This window comes from Felis catus, chromosome E1 (genome assembly GCF_018350175.1).
Source record: "Felis catus isolate Fca126 chromosome E1, F.catus_Fca126_mat1.0, whole genome shotgun sequence".
NCBI classification, from domain to species: Eukaryota; Metazoa; Chordata; class Mammalia; order Carnivora; family Felidae; genus Felis; species Felis catus.
In genome coordinates, this window is record NC_058381.1 from 31,861,083 (window position 1) to 31,887,401 (window position 26,319).

Here is a 26,319-nt window from a genome sequence, read left to right on the forward strand (position 1 = left end):
TCAACAAATGATGTTGGGAAAAATGGACAGCAACATGCAAAAGAATGAAACTAGGCCACTTTCTTACACCATACACAAAAATAAATTCAAAATGGAATTAATACTTAAATGTGAGAAAGGAAACCATCAAAATCGTAGAGGAGAAAATAGGCAGCAACCTCGTTGACCTCAGCTGGAGCAACTTCTTACTAGACACGTTGCCGAAGGCAAGGAAACAAAAGCAAAAACAAACTATTGGGACCTCATCAAGATAAAAAGCTACTGCACAGCAAAGGAAACAGTCAACACATCTGAAAGGCAGCCTACAGAATGGGAAAAGATATTTTCAAATGATGTATCTGATAAAGGGTTTGTATCTAAAAATCTATAAAGAACTTATTAAACTCAACCCCCCCCCCAAATAACCCAGTTGAAAAATGGACAGAAGACATGAATAGACACTTTCCAAAGAAGAGATCCAGATGGCTAACATTCACATGAATAGATGTTCAACATCAGTCATCATCAGGGAGATACAAATCAAAATCACAATGAGATACCACCTCACACCTGTCAGAATGGCTAAAATTAACTGCACAAGAAACAACAGGTGTTGGCAAGGATGCAGAGAAAGGGGAACCCTCTTGCACTATTGGTAGGAATGCAAACTGGTGCATCCACTCTGGAAAATAGCATGGAGATTCCTCAAAAAAGTAAAAATAGAACTACCCTATGATTCAGCAATTGCACCAATAGGTATTTACCCAGAGGGTACAAAAACAAACATTCAGAGGGGTACATACACCCCAATGTTTATAGCATGATTATCAACAATAGCCAAGTATGGAGAGAGCCCAAAATCCATCGACTGATGAATGGATAAAGATGTCATTCACACACACACACATGCACACACGCATGCAAGCACACACACAAACACAAACACGATGGAATATTACTCACCCATCGAAAAGAATGAAATCTTGCCATTTGCAATGAACTGGAGTGTATTAAGCCAAATAAGCCAACCAGAGAAAGACAAATACTATATGATTTCACTCATATGTTGAATTTAAGAAACAAAGCACATGAGCATAAGGGAAGGGGAAAAAAAAAAGGGGAGAGAAACAAACCACAAGAGACTCTTCATAGAGAACAACTGAGGGCTCATGGAAGAAGGTGGTTGGGGGATGGTCTATTTGGGTAATGGGTATTAAGGAGGGAGCTTGTTGTGATGAGTGCTGGGTGTTGTAGGGAAGAGATGAATCACCGAATTCTCCTGAAGCCAGTATTGCACTTAATATTAACTAAAAAAATTTAAATAAAACATTTTTTAAATGTGGTTCCCAGAGTAGCAGCTTCATATCACCTAGGAATGTGTTAAAATGCAGAATCTGAGGCCCCCCCCCTCAGACCTAGTAAATCAGAATCTCTGTGCTTTAACAAGTTATTTAGGTGATTCTTAAGCACACATTCAGAATTGAGAGCCTTGGCTACTGAAGTTAATAGAGGTCAGCCCCAAGTCCATAACTTCCCTTATGATTGATTTAGAGCCATGTATCAGAGTGGGATCAAAATGGGAAAAGAATAGGATGTCTATAATCCTGTGTGGTTAGAGATATTTTATGGCACAAAAAATGTTCCAGAGTTAGGTAGACTTTCAGGGATTTCTTGGAAGCCACATTCTTTCTCAATGATATTTTTGTGTTGTGAATCTAATGTTCTTCCATTATTTAGCTATGAATCCCTAGGAGTAAACAACATTGACATCTGCAGCATCTAGCGTTGAGATGAGATGCATCCAATTTCCCAGCTGTGATTTAGCAATTACGCATTCTGTCTCACAATAATGTTTCCCTACATTTCATGGTACTCTACAGTACAAATTGCTTTGTATGCATTATCTCATTTAAGCCTCAATATATCACTTAGTAGATGATGGAAATGAGGTTACAAGAATCTAGTGACTCAGGTTCTCTAAGACCTACTAGTTGGTAAAAGTCAGAGGATTTATACTGTGATTCTGAATCCAATTGCAGGACTTTTTGTCTCCTCCAGTATACCACGATGTTTTTGAGTTTGGCTGATTTCAATTGATTCCTCATGTTCTCTTTTAATGGAATGAAAAGATCTTCCGTAAAGCAGGCTGTGGTGCTCACACAAAATACAGATATTTAGTGAAAGCTTGCTTGCTTGCTTGATGAAGCAAGTAAAAATAAATCAGCTTCCATTACATAAAGAATTCTGTACAAGGTGGGTTTGTTTTGTTTTGCTTTGTTTTGTTGTTTAAATGGTGGGAGGTTTGAGGGAGAAAGGGTTTGTGAGAAAAAGAAAAGGAAGCAGAATAAAATTGGCAAAATGGTTTATACTCTGGAAGTATCTTAAAATTGGGATGGAGATACACACATGTGGAAAGAAGACCTGAGACTATTTCAAACCAAATATTAAGTGGTGACAGTTAACACTATAGACCCATACCACTAGGGGGTCATAGGAACTAGAATAGGAAGACCTGAGTTTTCCAAAAGTGCTCTGCACTCCCATAGAAGCTCCTTTTTCCAAGTAAAAAATCCAGCTCTGTACATACTTGAGAACAGCAGAAAGAAAGAAAAATACATTTCCAGGTTGGGGAGTCATTAGAATATCATTTGCTAAACTACTTCATATAAATTATTAACCTGAGGGCACAGCTTTGAACTTTTTTCCACACAGAATATTGTATGTTGGGTGTTTTTTTTTTTTTTTTTACAGTTAATTCACTTCAATTATATATTCTTTTTAAATGCACTGCTTTTTGACAACTTTATATATCACTTGATGATTATAGTAGCATAGAGCATGCAATAGAAAGATACTGTGTTCTATATCATTTGTTAATTTCTACTGTGCAGCTTGAGTAAATTTAAATTCTTCTAGCCTGAGGAATCTTCTTTGTTCACAGTGCTACATAGGCACTGTAATAAAAATATAAAACATTTTAGGTTTTTAGGAAGCAGGTATGTCAAAAGATAATATGTTGTCCAAAGGTGTCTTAAATCACCCATCAGCTTAGCTTTTTAAAATGTGGTATATGTTTACACACCAGGATATTTTATGACCTAAGACAGCAACTTTAATATTTAAAATGTTACTTTTACTCTGGGAAGTCTAATCTAGTGTGATGTGTTACTTCTTATTGCAGTGTTTCCAATTGTGTGTGCTTAGGGGACTATATTTTCCATTTTGATTTATCATCTTGTGAGTCAAGTACTTTTAATTGCTTTCCTATAAGATAAAGGTTTACTTGTTTCAATTTCACAAATAATTCATGAGGGCTCATGAATATGCATATTCTATCTTATGTAGCATAACATTATTAATCAGCTTTTTCCTCAGAGTAGAGCAATAGATTAAATAAAATGGGATTTAGAATGAATAATGGATTATAAACAAAAGGATTTACAGAAAATAACTTTTATCTTTCGTGGTTATTTTAGAAAATACATTCCAATTGTCAAAAGATAAGGTCACTTCTCTAACATTTGGCACACTATGTTATTCTTCATCATTTTCCCCAATAGTACATGTTGCTTTTGTGTCCATGATAGGACTAAAAATGTACAATGGACAAATATTTGAGCCTAGAAGAAAATGAACACCTTTATTAAGTATAACATTGTTTGTTTTACCTAAAATATCATACTACCCTCCAAGGCAGTAGTATCTACTACCATAATGTTAACATGTTTGTATTTCTAAAATGTGTATTTGCAACTCAAAATTTGCTTTGCATAGTTAACAACTTAAGTCTATACTAACACCTTTAAATATAGCATACAACCCTTACTTAGGGTTAAAATATGAATAATTTTTCATGAAAAAAATGTAATTTGGAATTCTCTTATACCCTCATTAACTTTTCAGATGTAAGCATTAGTAGAAATGGATTTTAGTTGTTTTGCTTACCATTAGTGTTTGATACACAAACTTAAATGCACATAATAGCACATAAACAGGTGTGTTTAACAGTACAGTTGGGGTGCCTGGGTGGCTCAGTTGGTTAAGCATCTGACTCTTGGTTTTGGCTCAGGCCTTGATCTTACAACTTGTAGGTTCAAGCCCAGCCTCTGGCTCTGCACTGGCAGCACAGGGCCAGCTTGGGATTCTCTCTCTCTCTCTCTCTCTCTCTCTCTCTCTGCCCTTCCCCCACTTGTTCGTGTTCTCTCTCTCTCTCTCATTCAAAAAAATAAACATTAAAAAAACAGTACCATCATAGTATATTATACCTTAATAATTGGGAGAGTGAAAAAATATTTCAATCTGATTTTCTGAGCTGATAATTGTATGAAGCTTATTTCATTTATGTTGGTGATCTTAACTTATTACTTCTTTGAAGAACACTGCATTCATACCTTCTGTTTTATGGTAGAATAACAGTTGTGTTATTTCAAAGAAGACCCAACACCAGTTGCTTCTTAAGGAGTTCGCCTGTCTTACTAATTGGCCAGAATAGAGTTATGCAGCTAAAAGGAGCTAGCTCCTATATGTCTGTTCTAGCAATGAGAGCAGTTTACCACCTGGCATCTGCTATTTGGCTCTTACATTCATTTTTACCAGGCAAAGGGGGATTCTCCCAGTATATAACCCCTTCCCCTGCGATGGTTGAAAAGAAGTTCCAAGCAGAATTGCTGTTTGAGGATTTTACAAGGCTGAAACTCTCAGGATTCTCCAAAGAGTAAGATAAACAGGAGCATATGAATTTTGTTTACATAACTGGTGCAGTAACAGTTTGGAAATAAATACACATGCACAGCTTTCTTTCCCCTTTTTCTGTCTTCCCTCCCTTTCTTGCAGTCTTTCTTTTAGAAACTTTTCTAACAGCTATCCAAGGATTACACATAGAAAGTTATTGCTTGATAAAGGTCTTTAGGATTATTTGTAAGCACGATTTTTTTTTTTAACTTCCATGGAATCCTCCATGTTCTAGAATGCAAGTTGTGATTTGGCAAGTAACTACTGTTTTAGAAAATCTTGGATAATAGTGGCCTGTCAGAATTTTATAAATCGGTGTGACCCCCCCCCCATTCGATACATACTATAGTCCTGGGTATGCATGTAAAAATGTAAACAAGCTTTGACAAATGTATCTAAAATATAGCAAGAAGGCACACAGAAATTTAGGGTAACAAATGTTAAGGAGTCAGCTGTCCTTCCTTACTTTCCCACTAGCTCACCGCAGTGGTTAAAATTCTGTTTTTCTTGACTGTTGAATACAGTCTCTCTCCCTTTGCAGTAGTCATGACCCCCAGAACAATAGTATTAAATAAAAATCTTTTTTGCCTGTTTGACTTGTCCCATGGAATTTATCTTTGACAATCTTCATATCACACAAAAACATGTGCAGCTGGTGCACCTGGGTGGCTCAGTCAGTTAAGCATTTGACTCTTGATTTCGACTCAGGTCATGATCTCACGGTTCGTGAATTCAAGCCCCACATAGAGCTCCTTGATGACAGTATGGAGCCTGCTTGGGATTCTGTCACTCTCCCTCTCTCTCTGCTCCTCCCCTGCTCATATGTTCTCTCTGTCTCTCTCCCTCTCTCTCTCTTAAAATAAAGAAATAAACTTAAAAAAATTTTAAAAAACATGCACAGCTAAGACTAGATAGTAATATTCCTGAAAAACATCCGGATGCTCATTTTATTAAATGGGTTAATATGTATGGTAATTTGCTAAGAAACATTAAAGGTAACAGTGTTTTGTCATACCTTTGGTTTGAGAACATTTGCCCTATTCATTAATTTTCTATACCTACCTGAGAAAGGCATACACACACACACACACACAGATAGCCACATCATTGTATTCATTAGAATTATTTTTGAGGGGCGCCTGGGTGGCGCAGTCGGTTAAGCGTCCGACTTCAGCCAGGTCACCATCTCACGGTCCGTGGGTTCAAGCCCCACGTCGGGCTCTGGGCTGATGGCTCAGAGCCTGGAGCCTGTTTCCGATTCTGTGTCTCCCTCTCTCTCTGCCCCTCCCCCGTTCATGCTCTGTCTCTCTCTGTCCCAAAAATAAATAAACGTTGAAAAAAAAATGCCACTAAAAAAAGAATTATTTTTGAAACTCAGCTTCTCCCATGACTTTATAGAGAAAGGTTTCATTTTCTTTCCTAATATATGGTCTATTCAGAAACAAATTATTTTAAAGTGATTCTCCAATTAAAGTCAGAAATGAATCCTTACGGCACACATCCATATATTAGATTTCAGTAAATGGCTTTCCCTAGTTTAACAAGCAACATCAAGTTTTCTGCAGCTGTTTTCTTCTTATGACCTAATTTGTGTTGAACTATCTACTAAGGTTTATTCTCCCTAAGCCAGAGTTTAATTATGAGCCCTGTATGGAGCATTGTAAAAACTGTCATACAAAGAGCTTGGACTTCTTGACTGTATTATTCTGTAACATCTGCAGACATGAAAAGTAAAGATTAGTCATTAGGTGTTTTTCATAGATCATAAATCAACCTGGAAATTCTTAAAATTAATAAATTTCATGTGTTTTATCGTTATGCTCTCACAAAACTGTGTTAATATTCTGCCCTTGATTTTAAAAATTAAATTTGAGGGGCGCCTGGGTGGCTTAGTCAGTTGAGCGTCTGACTTCGCCTCAGGTCATGATCTCACGGTTCGTGAGTTCGAGCCCCGCGTGGGGCTCTGTGCTGACAGCTCAGAGCCTGGAGCCTGCTGCAGATTCTGTGTCTCCCTCTCTCTCTGCCCTCCCCCACTGGCGCTGTCCCTCCCTCTTTCAAAAATAAATAAATGTTAAAAAAATAAAAAATAAATTTGAGGCATCTTCTTTTTTTTTTAATGTTGATTTATTTTTGAGAGAGCAAGATTGAGTGGGAGAGGGGCAGAGCGAGAGGGAGAGAAAGAATCCCAAGCAGGCTAGGTGCTGTCAGCACAAAGCCTAACATGAGGCTGGATCTCACGAACCTGAGCTGAAATCAAGAGTCAGATGCTTAACCAACTGAGCCACCTAGGCACCCCTTTAGGAATCTTTTCATTGGCCATTTGTAGACGAAAAATTACAAATTGGATTTCCCTCTTAATAAGCCACTAAGCACCAAATTGCTGAATTATGTATTATATGAAATTTGATTATCATGTTATTATAAATTATGGCTTGCATTTAATGGAACATTGAAGCATTCATAATCTGTAAGATGGGACACAACTTTGTTTCTCTTTTTTAGTTGAAGAAATTAAATTGTCATAGAGTTGAATTTCCTAGGATTATTTAGTTCCTAGGATTGCAACCCTTTAACTCTTGAATTTTTCCATGTTAAACTACTTCCATATGAACCTCTATGGCAACTGAATAATGTAGTTCCATAAAGTATTGAAAATTGCTAAGAATCTTCTTCAGGCTGTAAGACTTGGAAAAATAGCTGAATGGTTTTCCTCACCTTCCTCATATTATCTGTAGTGAACATATTTATTTATCTATTCATTTAATAAACCTTTCCTGCTACTTAAAAGTTTTTTAATGTAAGTGCAATAATAGTGCAATGCATGGGAAAAAATAAAAGGGATAAAAGTATGAGTGGAAGAAAAGGGATACTTATATCTTCCAGAATAAACAGATTCAAAACCAAAGACATCAAAGGAAATGGGAGGGACTTCTGTTCCCAGCTATGACAAAGTAATGGATAATGGAAATGTCTTCACATTGCAGTAAAAGAGAAAAGTGGACAACAGTGCAGCACAGGACTGTGACACCTGACAGAAAGGACACAAATGAAGAAATCCCTACGATCAGTCCAGCATTCCTAATAGAGGCACTTTCTAGACTAAAGCAGTAGCAAGGGGAACACAAGCAGATTATCAGTCTTACTGAGATGAAGACACAAATACCAGAGTTCAGGGTGTCTAAGGCAAGACTAGCAGAGCAGGCAGCTAAGCAGAGAAATAACACTAGTCTTCTGGCTGAATACTAAGGCGAGTATGAATAGGGTAAGACTGAGGCCATATGAGGTCAGACAAGCAAAAACTACTGGGAAAGAACTTTTGGTGGATTATAGGCTGAAAAGTTCCCAGAGTTCATGCAGGGTTGGGAGATACTTAAGTGCTCACTAGTCAGGGTGGAAAGACCTTATTGAACAGTCAGGGAATTTAGTAGATTACATATTAAAGAGGGAAATAACTGAACCTGAATATATAATATTAGAAATCCAAACTGAAAAACAGAGAACAAAAACATTAAAGAAAACAAACAGAGATGTAGTGGTCTATCAACTGGTTTAACATATGTGTAATTAGAGCTACATAAAGAGGCAAAGCTTAGCACAGAAAATATTTGAAAAAATATAAACACATACATCTAGAAACAAAGTTTCAAAACATGAAGAACTTTCAGACAGAATAAGCAAACAAATCAAGAAATAAGTGTGAAATTTCCATCCCAACTCTCTCCGTAATGGAACAAGTGACAAACTAGTAAGTATATAACAGTTTTTTTGAAAGAGTACGTGTATGCACCAGCAGGGGAGGGGCAGAGGGAGAAAAAGAGAACTCTAAGCAGGCTCTATGCCCAGTGTGGAGACCAATGAGGAGCTTGATCCCATGACCCTGGGACCATGACTTGACCAGAAATCAAGAGTTGAACACTTAACCGAGTGAGGCATCCAGGCACCTCAGTATATATAAAAGTTTTAAATACACACTCATTTGTAGAATACTACATTAATAACAGCAGAATACAGAACTCCCCTCAAATGCACATGAAACATTCACTAAGAAAACTCACATTTAGAGACTTAGAATTAAGTCACAATATATTTAATAGGATTGAAAGCACAAGGATTATGCTCACAGATCAAATGGAATTAAATTATGACTCAAAAACAATATTTCCAAAACTCCAAATATTTGACATTTAAGGTCAAAGAACAAACCACAAAAGATATTAGAAAATATCTTACATGAAATGGTAATGGTGACAACACAACAAAATGATTATGGGATGCTGCTGAGAGGACAATTTATAGTTTTATAGTTTTTGTGCTTATTCTAGAAAAGGAAAAAGGCAAAAAAATAATGAAAATCTATGTCATGCAAACAAAGGAAAGCAGGATTGACTATATTAATATCAAACACAGGATAATTTAAGGCATAGAAAATTACTAGAGACAGAGGGACATAATAGGAAATTTGTCAGTCGTCAACATGACATTGTAATTCTTTATTTGCATGTACCAAACAACAGAGCTGCAAAATTAATGAAGCAGAAAGTGATAGAACTAAAAAGAGAAATAGACAAATCCACAGTTATAGTTGGGCACTTCAACAATCCTCTGTCAACATTTAACAGAACAATAATTAAGAGTATAGAACTCGGGGCGCCTGGGTGGCGCAGTCGGTTAAGCGTCCGACTTCAGCCAGGTCACGATCTCACGGTCCGTGAGTTTGAGCCCCGCGTCAGGCTCTGGGCTGATGGCTCGGAGCCTGGAGCCTGTTTCCGATTCTGTGTCTCCCTCTCTCTCTGCCCCTCCCCTGTTCATGCTCTGTCTCTCTCTGTCCCAAAAAATAAATAAACGTTGAAGAAAAAAAAAAATTAAAAGATGAACATATAAAAAAAAAAGAGTATAGAACTCAACAACACCATCAATAAGATATAGTCAACATTTATGGAATTTTCTACCCACCAATAGTAAAATACACGTTCTTTTCAAGTGCCCAGAGAACATGCACTAAGATCTACCACATCCTGGGACATAAACCTTAAAATGATTTAAAAGAACCAAAATGGTATAGAATGTGTTCTCTATCCACAATGGAATCAAATTAGAAATCATTATCAGAAAGATAACAAAAAAATATACCAATCCTCACACACTAAAAAATATACTTTTTTCCTTTTTTTTAAACAACACACTTATTTCATGAGTTTATGAGAACATCCTAAGGGAAATTAAAAAAAATACTTTGAACTAATTGAAAATGAAAATAGAGTATACTGAAATTTGCGGGCCACAGCTAAAACTTTGCTGAACCCTAAAATGCATGTATTAGCAAAGAAGAAACTCTCAGATCAATAGTATGAGCTCTTCAAGGACCTAGAAAAAGAAGAGTAAAATAAAAATAAAGCAAACAGAAGGAAGGATATGATAAAAACAAGAGCAGAAATCAATGAAATTGAAAACCGAGAAACAACAGAGAAAAATCAGTGAAACAGAGCTGTGAAAAGATCAGTAGAATTGACAAACCTCCAGAAGGACTGACAAAAAGAAAAAAAGTGAAGACACAAATTTCAGGATCTGGAATGAAACAAAGCTATCACTAAAGACCCTGCATGCATCAAAAGTATAACAAAGGAATACTACAAACAACTCTACACTTCTACACACTTAAATTTGACAGTTTAGATGAAGTAGACCAATTCCTCAAAAATCACAACTGTCACATCTCATCCAGTATGGAATAGAACATTTGAATAACCCTATGACTATTATGGAAATTGAATTCCTCATTTTAAAAACTTACCAAAAAGTAAAACTTCTATGAGCCAAGATGGATTCAGTGGAGAATTTTACCAAATGTTAAAGAAGAATTAACAATTCTGTACAGTCTTTTTCAGAAAAAGAAACACTTCCTAATTCATTTTATGATGCTAGGAAAACTAGACAAAGATAATGCAAAGGAAGAAATTTACAGTGAATATCCTTTGTGAATATAGATGCATACCCATAACAAATTATTAGCAAATAGAACTAAGCAAAATATATACCATGATCAAATGAGGTTTATTCCAGGCATGCAAATCTGGTTCAATATTAAAAAAAAAAAATCAGTGTAATTCACCATTATAAAGGCTAGAAGAGAAGTCCCATGATTGTATCAATTAGTGCAAAAGAGCACTTTTCAAAACTCAGAACTCATTCATGATTAAGATTCTCAAAAAATATGTAACAGGGAAAGAAACTTCTCCAATTTTATAAAGCACACCTAAAAAAAAAAAAACAAAAACAAAAACAAAAAACGAAAAACTCCACAGTTATCAATGGTTTTCCCCCAAGGTCATGAAGAAGGCTTGGATGTTCACTCTTACCACTCTTATTCAGCATAGAGCTATAAGTTCTAGTCAGTTAACTAAAGCAAGAAATAGGAAATAAGACATACTGATAGGAAAAGAAGAAATAAAAAGTGTCCCTATTTGCAGATAATATGGTTTTCTATGTAGCAAATCCAAAGGTATCAGCAACAACAAAAACTCTTAGAATTAATAAACGAATTCAGCAAGACTGCAGGATACAAGGTAAATATTAAAAATCAACTGTATTTCTGTGTACTAGCAATAAACAGTATACAATGAATATAAAAATACATATCATTTGCAATTGAGGGGCACCTAGCTGGCTCAACTGGTGGAACGTGTGATCTTGATCTTAGGGTTGTAAGTTCAAGCCCCACGTTGGGTGTAGAGATTACTTTAAAAAATCGTTTTTTAAAAAATGATATCATTTACAATTGAAAAAAAGTAATATTTAGGTGTATACCTAACAAAAACATGTTCAAGACTTTATGCTGAAAACTGTATACTACAGATGAAAGAAATCAAAATCTAAATAAATGAGACATACCAATTTCATGGATTGGAAAACTCAAAATAGCAAAAATGTCCATTCTTCTTAATTTTATATACAGCTCCAATGCAATACCTATCAAAATCCTAGAAAAAAAATTTGGGGTAGAAACAGACAAATGTGTGCAAGATCTATACACTAAAAATCACCAAACACTGATGGGAAGAAATAAACCCTAAAAAAATGGAGAGACATGCCATGGTCATAGATTGGAAGGCTTAATCTTTTGAAGATACCAGTTCTTCTAAAGTTGCTCTATAGGTTCAAAACAATCCTTTCTTGTAGTTCCATCCCTGACATGATCAGAGCATTATTGGTAATGGTGGGTGTCTGTGTCTCATTCCTGACCTTATAGAAAATGTTCATAATGGGGCACCTGGGTGGCTCAGTCGCTTGAGCATCCGACTTCGGCTCAGGTCATGAATGATCTCATGGTTCGTGAGTTCAAGCCCTGCGTCGGGCTTTGTGCTGACAGCTCGGAGCCTGGAGCCTGCTTCAGATTCTGTGTCTCCCTCTCTCTGCCCCTCCCCTGCTCATGCTCTGTCTCTCTCTGTCTCTCAAAAATGAATAAACATTAAAAAATTTTTTAAAAAAAAATGTTCATAATATTCCACCATGAAGTATGATGTTTGCTGTAGATTTTAGTATATCACATTAAAGACTTTTTTATTCCACATTAAGAGTTCCTATCATAAATGAATGTTTGATCTTGTCAAAGGATTTATCATTATCTATAAGGATGAATTATGTTAATGGATTTCTGATTTTTTTTTTAAATTTTTTTTTCAACGTTTATTTATTTTTGGGACAGAGAGAGACAGAGCATGAACAGGGGAGGGGCAGAGAGAGAGGGAGACACAGAATCAGAAACAGGCTCCAGGCTCTGAGCCATCAGCCCAGAGCCCAACGCAGGGCTGGAACTCACGGACCGCAAGATCGTGACCTGGCTGAAGTCGGACGCTTAACCGACTGCGCCACCCAGGCGCCCCTGGATTTCTGATTTTAAATTGTCTTTCAATTCCTGAATATTACAGGTTGGGTTCTCAAGGGAGTAGACTCTGAGACAAAGTCTGGTGTTTAGGATATTTATTAGAGAGTAGCCTTGGGATCAACACCTATGGAAGGGATAGAGAGACATCAGGATTGGGCAAAGAAGGAGATAAAGATTTGATGCAAACCTCATAGCTTCAACTGCCCATGAAATGTATGCCATTCCTGTAAGGACGTAGTCTTGGACAAGGGGTCTCTCCATAGCTGGGTCAATTCCTGAAGGGGCTATAAGCTAAAGGATGTCTACTGACAATACTTGAAACACCTGGGCAACAAATCTTTTCTTGAAAGGCAATTTGGGCTTCACACCTGTAGTCTACAATATGGAGCTATATGGCATATATATATATATGGCATATATATATATATAATATATATATATGCCATATATATATATTAATACATGGCCAGATTAATTTGTGAATATTTTATTTGGGATTTTTGCTTTCTTTTTTTGAGACAGAGAACAAGAGCAAGTGAGGGAGAGAGAGAGAATCTTAAGTGGGCTCCATACTCACCACAGAGCCCAACACAGGGCTTGATCCCATGACCCTGGGATCATGACCTGAGCCGAAATCAAGAGTTGGTCACTCAACTGACTGAGCCACCCAGGCATCCCTGTAATTTTTACTTCTACGTGAGCGAACCTGTTCAATAATGATCTTTTCTTACACTATACTTGTCTGGTTTTAGTAATTAAGAATATACCATCCTCAACAAATGAATTGTATTTTAGTTTTTTAAATATACTATTCAAGATAACTTGTATAAAACTGATCTGTTTCTTACCTGTTTTCTTTTTTTTTTTTAATTTTTTTTCAACGTTTTTTATTTTATTTTTGGGACAGAGAGAGACAGAGCATGAACGGGGGAGGGGCAGAGAGAGAGGGAGACACAGAATCGGAAACAGGCTGCAGGCTCCGAGCCATCAGCCCAGAGCCTGACGCGGGGCTCGAACTCACGGACCGCGAGATCGTGACCTGGCTGAAGTCGGACGCTTAACCCACTGCGCCACCCAGGCGCCCCACTTACCTGTTTTCTAGAAATTACCAATCAATATGTAGCAGCCCCTGCCAGTTGCACTCTTATTTTGTCCTTTTTTAAAGTTTAATTTCTACACCTGATGTGGGGCTCAAACTTATGACCCTGAGATCAATAGTCACATGCTGTACCGTCCAAGCCAGCCAGGTACCCCTTTTGTCCTTTTTTTAAAGAGCTTAACTCCTGACAACAGCTGACTGTAGCTTAATGGCTACATTTCCTAGTTCCTTTGCTTCTACAAGTGGTGGTGTCACTAAATTATGGTCAAAATTGAGTGGAAGTGTTATGTGGAATTTTGTGGAAGTCTTGTTACCAAAACACAACTTTTGTGCCTCCTCCTTCTTCTTCTTCTTCTTCTTCTTCTTCTTCTTCTTCTTCTTCTTCTTCTTCTTCTCCTTCTCCTCCTCCTCCTCCTCCTCCTCCTCCTCCTCCTCCTCCTCCTCCTTCTCCTTCTCCTTCTTTCCCTGTTGCCAGCAATGCAGAAATGCTGACAGTTAGAAAGCTGATATGGCAAAGTAGAAAAATAGAGACTAGATCTCCTATGTGAGAGAATAGGCCAGTGTGAGCTTACAACCATTGTAGTGGGTTTTCTGATGTCATCGTTGGCTTATAATCATCTTCATATTCAACACCTGTTGCTCCTCCTATTTGTCTTCCAGATGTTGTTGTGGAGTTCACGTCTTCAGTCTTAAAATGACCTTAACAAGAGTTTGTTGTTGGTTTAGTCTCAGTATTTATTTAAAAATGTGAAAATAGGGGCACCTGGGTGGCTCAGTCAGTCAGTGTCCCACATCGGCTCAGGTCATGATCTCGCGGTTTGTGAGTTCGAGCCCCGCATCCGGCTCTGTGCTGACAGCTCAGAGCCTGGAGCCTGCTTAGAATTCTGTGTGTCCCTCTCTCTCTGCCCCTCCCCTGCTTGTGCTCTGTCTCTCTCTGTCTCTCTCTCTCTCAAAAATAAATAAACATTTAAAATATTGAAACATGAAAGCAGCCTTCTCTCTTCCCTTTTTTTTCACTTTTACACTTTCATTAACTAGGCATATAATTCTAGGTTGGTAGCTGTTTTTCTCACAGCACTTTAAAGATGTTATTCCATTCTCTTTGTTCTTTGGATTCCTTTTTTGCCTTTATGAAGTATTCTATCAGTCCTTTTCTAAGAAAAGGTGCTTTCTGGAGTTTCCTTAAGAATTCCACTTTGTTCTTGGTATTCTGCAGTTTTATATAATATTCTTAGGTGTGGATTTATTTGTCTGTATCTTGCATGGTATTTATATCATTTCCTGAATCTAGAATTCACATTTTTGTTAATTTCAGAAAAAAATACTTAGCCATTGTCTGTTCAAATACTGTCTGTCTTATTCTCTCTCATCTCTCCCTTGGAACTCGAAATAGACATGTGCGAGACTTCTCTGCCCCATCTTCCTTCTTTTAATATCTTATATATGAAAGATGAGACTTCTGTCTTTGGACAGTTTTTGGGCAGTATCTTTATATCTGTCTGCTAGTTTACTGATTCTCTCTTCAGCTCTGTTATTCATCTTCTGTGTGTGTGCACAGTGTGAGTGCATGCATACATGATTGTATGTATGTGTTTTATTTTATTTATTTATTTATTTTTAAAAAATTTTTTTTCAACGTTTATTTATTTTTGGGACAGAGAGAGACAGAGCATGAACGGGGGAGGGGCAGAGAGAGAGGGAGACACAGAATCAGAAACAGGCTCCAGGCTCTGAGCCATCAGCCCAGAGCCTGACGCGGGGCCCGAACTCACGGACCGCGAGATCGTGACCTGGCTGAAGTCGGACGCTTAACCGACTGCGCCACCCAGGCGCCCCTGTATGTATGTGTTTTAATTTCAACAACAATATTTTTCGCTTTAAGGACATTCTATTTTAATTCTTATATTTGTCTGCCCATGTTCTATACTCTTATGTTCATTGCTCAAGTTTTTAACTCATTTCTATTAATTTTGAAATATGCTTACTTAATAGTCTATATCTTATAATCATACTCTGTGGGGATCCCATTCTTCTATATTTGTTTCAAATTCTCTTTCTGTGACTTGGCAGTTTAATTGTTATGATACTATATTTGGTCAGTCTTCATATTAGGAATCCTAATGGACTTGGATTAAATATGTACTAATCCAGAGAGGATTTGCATTTACTTCACCAGTAGCTCTGAGCTACTATGAATATGAAAGCACCTTCAATGAATTTCTCACCTTGGAGTTTCCTGAACCAAGTATAAATGCAGACCCCCAAATCTACATGACAGCAGGATTGTAGTTACGAATTCTCAAAAGAATATCTCCACTTGTCTCTGAACTCAAAATTCTCCTTTTGTTAGTAGACATTATCTTTCTAGTCTACCTTTTCACTTAGAATATATGCTACTTAAGTTTTCCTTTTGAAAGAACAACTGCAGGTGTATGGGTCCTGGCTTGAATTCCTAACCTTCATAGGAGACTTGTTTTATATTTTAACATGAAGTCATTAAAAACTGAAGCTTCAAGAATCAGTAGATATCCCCAAGTCACCCTGTGTGGCAATGCTGGTGCTACTTATATCCCACATGAACTTCCCTTAATTTTGTGTAAATGCAGCTTTCCATATAAATGGAGTTCCCCAGGGTCGCCTGGGTGGCTGAGTCAGTTAAGCCTTTGACTTCGGCTCGGGTCATGATCTTGTGGTTTGTGAGTTCAAACCCCACGTTGGGCTCTGGGCTGACATCTCAGAGCCTGGAGCCTGCTTTGGATTCTGTGTCTCCCTCTCTCTCTACCCCATTCCTGGTCACACTCCGTCTTTCTCTCTCTAAAAAATAAACATTAAAAAAAAGTTTTTAAAAATGGAAATTCCCAGAATTTCTAAGTATTTGAGGCAGTATACTTTTCTAGGACATAATTTTTTTTTTGAATGTAGAATAGTCTGCTAAATTTCCAGAAGTCATCCAATCCAACTTAAATTCCCATTCTCTGTGTTCCCACATCATCCTAGATCTCTTGTCATGGTACTTATATTTCTTTTATTTTTGTGTCGTAATTTCTGGGTTGACTTCTCCCCCACTATACTGTGAATTAATTTAAAAAGATGAAATTCAAAATCTGTTTCTCTGTCAGTTTATTGATATTTGCAGTGAAGATGATAGGAAAGCTATATACTCCTAGTTTTCTGACTGGCCCTAACTCAGGGATAGCCAAGGGATAATTCTACAATCTCTCAAATCATGGGAATGAGTATGGATCCACATGAAGCCTCTCGGCTCTCTTCTTCCTTCCAACTCTATTTAGTATGCAGGTCAGCTCCAGAAACACAGCTGTGTTCAGTGAGATACAGCACAATGCAGACTGTGGAAGGGGGAGCAGAAGGTGTGCATTTCCTGGGCAAAGTTCATTTCTGCCTGACTCATTCGCCTCTTTTCTGGTCCTGTTCCCCAAGTCAACTTTGTTCATTTACTGTCTGTAAGCCTGGTGGCAAAACTGTGAAAAGATATGAAAACCAACCATCTGCATCCAACCAAATAATGAAACAATATCTGCTCTGGCAGGATAACTAGAGTTTGTGAGGGTCTTTATAACAAGCCATGCCTGGAAATTGTCAGTGAGTATATTAACAGACCTAAGTTAATTATCCCTGAGGAGTGTCATGTACTCTTTGGTATCTAACAAAACCTTTGAATCCTTATTTTAAAAATTATTTGAAATCTTAGGTTTTGAAAACTAACCTAGATTATCAGCCTTTCTTAGTCTTAGGAATTGATTTTGTGTGACTGCCACTGATAATCAAGAGTCATAATTTTGTTGAAATGGAAAGGAGAAAATTAACCTCCTTGAGTACCTGGTGTGTGCCTAGATTTCCCTAAGCATTTTATATTTTACCTTAATATCTTCACGGATCTATTAGTTGTGATGTATTATTATCCTATTATACGTTGGGGAAAGTAAAAATCTGAAATTCTAAGTAACTTTTTAGGGCCCCACATCTTATGTTTGAGATTTTTGATTCCCAAGTAAATATTTGTATCATACCACTATGCAGATTCTTATGTGGTAGTTTATGAAATCTCTTACATGAACTGAGACAGTCCTTTCTGGATCTTCCTAATCATGTATAACCACATGGAAAAATCACAGCCAGCAAAACTTACCATTTTTTCCCCTTTGTTTCCCTCCTCTGTCCGTTCTTCTCATCCTCTCACATCTTACCCCTCCACGCATCCCCACCTTCCCCACCATCACCCTTAGAAAATTCATAACACCCTAATAATTGTCCTGCCACATTTTTGTTTATATTCCTATAGTAACTTACAAAAGTAAATTATACATGCACACATATATGGAGATTATTCTTTTCTTACAATATGAGATTGTATGCAAACATTCTGCACTCTATTTTTTATCACTCAAGAACACCTCATGGAAATTCCTTCAAGTCAACAGGGAGCAATATCTTTCCATTGCTGCATAGTATTTCATGGTATGGGAATACAGTACCACATTTTTTTAGCCATTCCGCTTATAACCAATACTCTCATAAAGTATGTGTGTATTTATATTTGAATACTTGCATTTTTATTTCTGTAGCTATAATACAAGAAGAGGGGTTGGTAGCTGAAATTGTATTCATTTTTAATTTTAATAGATGTTTCTGGTTGCTTCCTAAAAAGGCTGTAACAATTCCAGTTTTGTTTCCTCCTGAGGGCATCTTTTACTAGCTCCCCCTCTAACGATAAGTGTTACTGCTTTTTTAAAAGGTGTGCTTTTTTAAAGGGTGGTGTAGTGTTATCTCAGTTTTATTTAATTTGCATTTGCCTGATTACCAGTGAGTTTGCACATATATTTCTTGACCTTGGGATTTGCTTTTGAGGCATTTGTTTTCTCATAACCCCTTGCTCATATTTTAACAGACTGTTTGCTTTTTTCTTATCCATATTTAAGCTTTGCATTTTGTTAAAGAAAAAATATGAACTTCAAGAATTTGTATATATTGAAACATGTACATGTGGAGGTAACTCAATCTACTCAGTGTGAATTTTGGAAAATAATGTTTATGCAAAACAAGAGGAAACAAATAACATTAAATTTTTAACCATGTTATATAGGGTTATCTGCTTCATAACTAATTAAATGTTGTCTTAACCTAACTGGTCATGGGTTTTGTGCTCAGACTCTATAGCTTATAGTCACACAATTCTGTGGTTTATTGTTTAGGAATTGCTAGTTAAGTATGTATTCAGTATGGATTGTGGGCAGTTGTTTTATTTTTTGCAAAATTCTTTCTCAGATTTATAGATAGCATACCTTTTTCTTTTCCTATTGAATATTTTGCAATTTCTTTCAAAATCAGTGTTTGTCTATTGCCTTGTTTTGTTTAACTCCTTTTGCCATACAGAGATTTCATATATTTTATAGACAGAAATGGCAGATTTATTGGTAGATCTTTTATTGGTAGATTCTGGTTTCTTGTCTTGGTTAAGAAGGTTTCCTTTACCCCACCACCAAGTGTTGAACATGTCTCCTCATTTTTCTTTAACATGTAAATCTTTATTTCATGTGTAATTTTATTTTGCATAGGCATAATGTTAGGGTATATGTATGCTTTTCACACAAAGTCAGTCTGACATAATCTTATGAATAATTTTTTTCGTTAAATAGATATATTAGTATTGGTATATTGGAAACTGTTGTATATACCAGTGCCCATTTCTATCTTTTGCATCCTGTTTCATCCCTCTATGCATCTATTTTTATGCCAGTGACATATTGATCCAATTACATGGATTTTTTTTTTCTTCTTTAACAAGTGATATCTCCTTTTAAAAAAACATTTTTATTGGGGTGCCTCAGTTGGATATTTTTTCTTCTTTAACAAGTGATAGATTCTTAAAAAAACATTTTTATTGGGGTGCCTCAATTGGGTGCTCACTTGGTTGAGCATCTGACTCTTGATTTTGGCTCAGGTCATGATCCCAGGTTCATGGGATTTAGCTCTGCATTGGGCTCCATGCTGACAGTGTGGAGCCTGCTTGGAATTCTCTCTTCCTATCACCCTCTGCCACGCCCCACTTGCTCTCTCTCTCTCTCTCAAAGAAAAAAAGAGAGATGGTTGACATATAACATTATATTAGTTCTAGGTGTACAACATAATGATTCAATTTTTGTATGTATTGTAAAATAATCACCACAAAAAGTCTAGTTAACATCCATCACCAAGCATAGTTACAATTTTTTTTCTTGTGGTGAGAACTTTTAAGATGTACTTTCTTAGTAACTTTCAAAATTTTGATATATCCTGACATCTTTTAAGACAAGTTCCTCAACATTATTTTCACTATTTTTTTCTTTCTCTTAGTTTTTTTGTCTTCCATATGAACTTTAGGATCTATTTCTAAATTTGACTTGAACACCTGTTAGGATTCCAACTGAAATTGCATTAAGCTTTTATTAATTTAATGAATAGTGTGTGTTTCCATTTGTTCAAATATAATGTTACATTCTACAAGTTTTTATTTTCTCATATAGTTCTGTTTCTTTTCTTGTTACATTTATTTCTAACTATTTTATAGTTTTTCAATGTATAGTGAATGGAATTTTTTCTATTTACATTTTAGATTTATATTTACTTTAGTTCCGATATACATGTATTTCTATGATGAGCTTATGGAATACTTTTTTTTTCCTTTGAGAAGCATGAAATGATGAGAACAGAAACGAAAGTGTACTTTTGTTTTTAAAACTAGATAAGGCGTTTTTGAGAATCTGTTATCATTCTTCCAACAAAGAGCCAACCTCTCAATTTTAACTTGCCAGTGTAAGTTGCAACAATCGTTATGATGCCTATCCTGTACACTTTTCTTCTGTATATTTACATACACGTGTAGAAATACACATAAACATACCTGTACTCTAACTATAGATCTTTATCAACACTTTTAAATGGTAGCCTAGTTTGTTATGTTCAATAATATAAAGTACACAGTGAATAAAATCTTTGAACATACATCACTGCACACTTTTCCAAGTATTTCTCTGGGATTATTTAAAGAAGTGGAATTCCTGATTCAAAAGGAATGCAATAATATTAATAACTACATTTATCACATTTTTCCTGTGTGTGAGAAGGGATTCCCAGTACTCCTGCATATCTGCTTCTCCTTTTCATCCTGGGTCCAAAGATGGTGATACTTCCCAGACTGTTTGCAGGTGCATGGGGTCATGTGATAAATTATTGCCAATGGACTATGAACAAATGATTCGTGTCATCTCTGGTCAGTGACAATCTTCTTTCTAACCTCCAGTTTTTGTTGTTGTTGTTTTTCCCCATGTGACAAACACACTGGAGGAAAAGTATAGAGATGGTGAAGTTTGGCATGAGAGCTGAACCTTAGAGAACTTATGTTTCACAGCAGATTTTGCAGTGAGAGGTGACATCCTTTTCCTGTTTACACAGCTTACAAGCTGACATGCCAGGATTCAAACCCAATGTCTTGCTCCAGAAACTATCCTGTGAATTCCTACATCATCCAGTCTTGTATTATGTTTTTTGATTCGTATTTAAAATATCCTTTAGAAATATCCCAAACTATTTCTATTACTGTTTCCTGAGAGCATCCATTTCTTCACTCAAATAGGTATTACTAAATATTGAAATCTATTTTGAATTGATGGAGTAAAGCTAAATTTAATTGTCATTTAATTTACAATTAAAAATTTATATTTCCTATGATTTATATATCCTATTTTGATAATAGCTAGTATATATATTTTGCCTGTAAACCTAATATATTTGGTATTTTTTCATAATACCTCATTACATAGTAAGCAGTAGTAACTTATTATAGTGTCCTGACTAAATTGTGAAAATTTTATCTAGTTTAGATTTATTCTCCACCCCTCAACCCAAGAAAACTCATCCAGAAAAATTTAACTTTTCATCTGACTTTGGAAAACTTTGCCTTACAATAAGATTATAAAATATTCAATTAATAGTTTTTTTTTCTATTTTGATATAAAATAATATATCAAGATCAAATTTTATGACTAGTGATTTTTAAAGGTGAATACATTTTTAATCAATGTTATGCAGTTAGCATAATACTGATATCAAAACCAGAAAAAGAATTTATAAGGGGAAAAAATAAGCTTGTCTAATTTAAGAACCTACATGCATAATGTTTGCATAGTAGAATATTTAAATAATGGAAAAATATGACTGATTCCAGGCATTCAATGTTTATCATATTTTTAAAATCTTATATATACTGAATCACATTAACAGATCAAAAGAGAAAACAAACATCAACATTTCAATAAATAACAGAAAAATAGGTGATAAAAGCTAATATCCATTTGTTTATTTTCTTTTTTCTTTATTTTCTTATTTATTTATTCTGAGTAAAGCTGACATACAATGTTGCATTAGTTTCAGGTATGCAAGTTAGTGATTTGACAAGTTGTATGTGATGCTGTATTAATCACAAGGGTAGTTACCATCCATCCCATTACAATAGTGATGATCCCATGACATCACTATTAATATCATTGACTATATTCCTTATGCTGTGCTTTTTATTTCCATGACTTACTCATTCCATAACTGGAAGACTGTGTCTTATTCCCCCCTTCACCCATTTTGCCTAGCCCACCATCCCCTTCCCCTCTTGCAGCTGTCAGTTTGTTCTCTGTATTTATAAGTCTGATTTTATTTTTTGTTTATTTGTTTGTTTGTTTTTTTAGTTTTAAGTTATGGGTGTAATCATATGATATTTGTACTTCTTAGTCTTACTTATTTCACCTAGCATAATACCCTCTAGGTCCATCCATGTTTCTCAAAATGGCACAATCTCATCCTTTTTTATGGCTGTGTAATGTTCCATTGATTCTATTAATATTCTATAGTAGCATATATTTTTATGTATAAGTGTGTGTGTATAAATGTGCATGTGTGTGTGTGTGTGTGTGTGTGTGTGTGTATACACACACACACACACACACACACAGATTTTCCTTATCTAGTCATCTGTTGATGAACACTTAGATTGCATCTATATCTTATTGTAAATAATACCACAACAAAATATAGGGGTGCATATATCTTTTCAAATTAGTGTTTTAATTTTCTTTGGATAAAACCCAGTAGTGGAATTATTGGATCATATGGCATTTCTATTTTTGATTTTTTTGAGAAACTGCCATATTATTTTCCACAGTGGCTACAGCAGTGTGCATTCCCACCAGTTGTGCTTGAGTGTTCCTTTTTTTCCACATCCTCACTAACACTTGTTATTTCTTGTCATTTTGACTTTAGCCATCCTAACTGGTAGAAGGTGATATCTCACTGTGGTTTTGATTTGTGTTTCCCTGATGATTAGTGATGTTGAACATCTTTCATGTGTCTGTTTGCCATCTGTATGTCCTCTTTTGGAAAATGTCTATTCAGTTTCTCTGCCCATTTTTTAATCAGATTTTTTTTTTTTTGGTGTTGAATGGTGTCAGTTCTTTATATATTTGTATACTAACCCTTTATCAGATATGTCATTTGCAAATATCTTCTCCCGTTCAATAGTAGGTTCTCTTTTTGTTTTGCTGGTAATTTGCTTTGTTGTGCAAAAGCTTTTTATTTGGGTGATTTTTAAAATTCTAACAGATTTTTCGGTCATTTTCTTTCCTTGCTAAATTTTTGGACTATTTCTCTTTCACTGATTCATTTCTGCTCTGACATCATACTTAAAAAAATAATTTGAGTTCAGACCCTTGTATTCTGTTTTATTCTTCAAATTTGAAATTCAGGAAAGTACAGGGAGGATGTTAAAAACTGTCAAAGAAATTTGGGTTTAAAGGATCGCATGTCCAGGGGATTTCCTGAATGGTGATCTTGGTATCACTTCACTGAAGCTGAACCAAGATTAAGACTTAGTATAAAAGGGATTCAAAGAGAATGACCAAGCTGATATCAATCTACTAGCACTATTTACAATTTTCGGGTCTAGCCTGCCCATTTGATTATAGATCCGTATTCTGTGATGAAGTTCCTTACCTTGTCATTTAGGTTTCTGAATGCACCAATCACGATTATTTTAAAGTCTGTATTGCAAAACTCTAATTTTTGTATTATTGTAAATCTGTTTCTATTGCCTCATTTTCTCTTGGTCCTTTCTTATAATGTGCTTGAATTTTTTTGATTGAATGAACATTTTGTATAGACAAAATTGTAAAAGCCCTGGATTAGTTGTTTGTTTCTGCCAGGAAATTAAAGGCAAATAACCTGAATCCATGTAGGAACTGAGATGTTCTGAGGTGAGCTTTTAGTCTTTATAAGTCAGAGAGAAAGCAAAATGCAGAACACATTTTAAGTTTTTTGTGGACTTTCTCCAGTCCTTGCAAGATCAAGCTAGTCATTTTAATTTGCTCGTATCATGCAGTTGAGTCTTAGACTTCTCTATTTCACCTTTAGCTTCTTAATTTAGGTGGGCTGGAAGTCTATATGTGGAATTAGCTTGTAGTGGTGCATAATGCATATTACATGTGAAAACCAATGAGGTTCCTGATTTGGGACCAGCTTCCATGTGCTCAGCCTCATTAGGTTGTGTCATAAAATGTTCCCTGAGGTTCTTACTAATAAGTATCTTCCTATGAAATTTCTCTGGTGTATATTTAGAAATCACTATCTACTACTTAAGATGATGTCCCTGGTCCCTGTTGGATATTTTGAAACCTTGCCCCACCCCTCTTTTTACATAAAATCATTTATCTCCTGGAGGCAAACACTGAAATAACAGAAGCAGAAAGCTTCTCAGATTCCTAGCAAAATGCTTGTAATAATGCTGCTAATTTTTGGCAGGAGATCAGAACTTCTGATATTATATTACATCAGTATTATAAATCTGCCTTGTGCCTCTGTAAGCAAACTGGCCACCAAAAATGCTGCAATAATTGGTTCTACTGGACTCAGAAAGCCATAGCAGCAAGAACTAGTGTGGGAGTAGGCAGAAACAAAGTAGGTCAGAACTTCCTTTGAAGACCCGCGCATTCTGCAGTATGCTTAACCATATCTCTCAAATGTTTCTGCAGCTCCGTAGGAGGAAATCTCCTGCTGGGATTAGTGTATTGCTTAAAAATGCAATTTGGATTTGTTTTCCTTAGAACAGTTTTGAAAGTTTTTTTTTCCTTTTTTCCCCCAAATACAGTATATATTTTAAAGTATCAGGTAATTAGATCTCTGTATTAATCGTTTAGGGCTTGGGAAGTTTGATATTTTCCTTTTGACTTAAAAAAATCAACTACAAAAGCAGAAGGTTCGGAAAGGAGAATACAATTGCAAAGCCCCCTCATCATCATCAGTCCATTAGGACTGTATAGTCATACTGCCTAAGAAAAAAAAAATGTCATTAAAGCAAAAGGACTAAAATACATAATGATATTGATAGAAAAAAATCACTGCTATAAATTATGTCATGTTGACCAATTACAGTGGGAGAGCAAAGTAATTCCAGAAAAATATGAACAAATATTTAATTATACCAATACAATTATTCCAACAATGGAATGACCTTTTCCCACATGACAGTGATGCAGGGGAGCAAATGTCCATGTGTCAGAAACTCCAACAAAGTAACCCAAGAACCCAGATCAGTTGTCTCTTGTATCTCAGGTATCAACACCTTCTCATTTTTGTGAGGTTCCATTCTAAGAATTCTGTGTTTGCCCTGCACTGACCCAGAAGCTGAATTAAGTGCTTGGTTGAATTTAATTTTGCTAAGGAATTGACTTACATTGAAATTAATAGTGAGCAATGAAAAATCCATCTCTTCCTTCTTTCCTTTCTTCCTTCTATCTTCTTTTACTCTTTGAAACAGGAAAAGCATATAAATGCTTAGAAATTCAAGACATGGTGATGTCATGGAAAATGGTGGAGTAGTAAGCTCCAGGAATTGGTCTCTTCACTAAAAATAACTATTGGCTTGGCAGGAACTATCAGAATCAGTGATTTCAGAACTCTGAAGTCTAGTTGAATATTTACAGTATCCAGGGTGGTGCCTGATGAAGAAAGAGGTTGGTAAATTTTGGTGAATTTTCATAGTTTATGTAGTGACTGCAATTCCAAATCATATGAGGGATAGCATGTAGCTGTGAGGATGGTGGCCCATATTTCTGGTGTTGCTTGCTGGTGCCAGGGTGGATGACAGAGATCTTGGGAAGTCTGATATTTTTCTTTTGACTTAAAAATCAACTATAAAAGTATAAGGTATGGAAACGAGAATGCAATTGCAAAGACTTCCATCAACATCAGTCCTTCAGGACTCTAGAGTCATACAGCCTAAGAAAAAATGTCTGTCGTTAAAGCAAAAGGACCAGAATATATAATGATACTGATAGAAAAATCACTGCTGTAAGTTATATCACATTGACCAATTAGAGTGGGAGAGCAAAGTAATTCCAGAAAAATATGAACAAATATTTAATTATAACAATATGGTTGTTCCAGCAATTGAATGACCTTTTATCACATGACACTGACACAAGGGAACAAATGTCCATGTGGCAGAAACTCCAACAAAGTGATCCTCTAAAAATCAGGATTTTGGCCACTTTAGCATGTTGCTGAGGGGCTATCACAGGAGCTGACTATT